Raw genomic sequence first — 1,888 nt, forward strand, 5'->3', positions numbered from 1 at the left:
CACCCCACCCCACCCCACGTCACGTTGTTTGTTTTTTTTTTCCACATCCGATCCGTGTCCCACCAGTTAGCTCCAGCACCGCTCGGTGATTTACTCATGGACTGTGGCCTGATTAGATCGATTTGTTTAATCACCAAAGTCCCGGAGGCTGCTGTGCGAGAGATCCCGCCTTCTGCTGAAGCGCTGGATGTGAGAGCACGCGAGGGACCGAGGAGAAACTCTCCACACTCATCATGAAGGTTGTTTTCTACTCTTGGAATGTAAGTGAAACATCTGTCCACGCTTATGTGATCTTCTTTTTGACCTCAGAAGTACAATTTGTGTTGAATTATATCACCTGACGGACAGTGCATATACAGTATGACAACTTGTGCAATGTGATATATCATTATATATCCTCACTATTCACTACAATGTGATATGAAAGAGTTAAATATTGTTCTATGTCATTTGTTTGCCTTCTTAAAGGCCTTATAAACTATTGGAGATTAAAAAAAAAGACCTTAGAATTGCTTTGTATGTTGTGTAATTTATGTTTTGTTTTAGTAAAGAAAGTTGAGAAAAGGGTGAGTTGGCTGCTGGTGTCTGTAGAGATGGCTCCCAGTGAGATTGTTTTGGAAGATAATCCTCTTTTGCCTGGCAAAGCAAAAAGATATGGTTCCCAGGCAATGATAACCTCAGGTCCCATGGTAGACCCAACCCCCAGCCTCACCCCACCCCCCACTTCTACTCAACCTACAGACACAAGCATGCAGGCAAACACACACAGAGTCGCACAATCATGCCCACTTGCTGGCCCGTTCTGCTGCGGAGAAGAGAGATGCTATCTAACAGTGCCTTCCAGCATTCCACTAGTGATTATCTATTCAGTTTCACTGGCAGATTTGAATTAGTCATGTATTTTCCCTTCAGAGCATTTCTTCCTTTCTCTTTCTCTCTCTCTCTCTCTCTCTCTCTCTCTCTCTCTCTCTCTCTCTCTCTCTCTCGCGCGCGCGCGCGCGCGCGCTCGTTCGCGCGCTCGTTCGCGCTGGGAATCCCTCGCTATCCGGCGTGCAACATCCACCCGGACAGAAACTCAGAGGTCAGACCTTTTTTTTTTTTTTTTTCTTTCTTTTTTTATCCCCCCCCTCCACATGAGTAGAACCTGTGCCGTCTGACTGAAACGCTTTTTAAAACGCCTCCTCGTTTTCTCTCACGCTCGCATCGCAGCAATGAAATTGCACAAGAAGCCGTTCCTCCTCATTTCAAAAATGTGTAAAAGCTACATTTATTATCTATTTAACTTGCCGAAAGGTGGTTTTAATTTGAAATATATAGTAGGAGACAGATTTACATTAGTTAGGTTAGGTTTCACACTTTAAAGTATATTATTAATAGTGAGTGACAAATCAAAAGAAGTCATCTATTTTAACTTTATCAGCTACAGACTGTAAATACTGTACAAAGGACAGATCATATATTTGGATATTGGTATTTTGCGTTGGAGACAAATGTTGTTCCAGTTCTAGCTTGCGGTAGACCTCAGTACCAGGTAAATGCATGCTTGTGGCATCCAATATTTTGCATGAGACTTAAGGCAACTCTTACCAGATCGTTTCGTTGATTTTTTTTCCTCCCCCCTTACAACGTGGAACCATTCATTTGTGAACCCATGCCATCTCACTGAAGGGAGTTGTTTTCTCTGTCCACCTGTATCCCGCTCACGTCTGGATGTTTTATTTTTTTTATTATTATTATTATTATTTATTGTCACTTGGAGCAGAAAATCAGCTGCTGACTTGAGAGCTGAACATCTGACAAAACAAAACACTTCTGTTCTCGGCACCCAGATAAAAGTGGGTACTGTAAACTGTAACATAAATGTAAAACTTTGCTTAGTTTTTTACCC

This window comes from Kryptolebias marmoratus, linkage group LG9, assembly GCF_001649575.2.
Source record: "Kryptolebias marmoratus isolate JLee-2015 linkage group LG9, ASM164957v2, whole genome shotgun sequence".
NCBI lineage: Eukaryota > Metazoa > Chordata > Actinopteri > Cyprinodontiformes > Rivulidae > Kryptolebias > Kryptolebias marmoratus.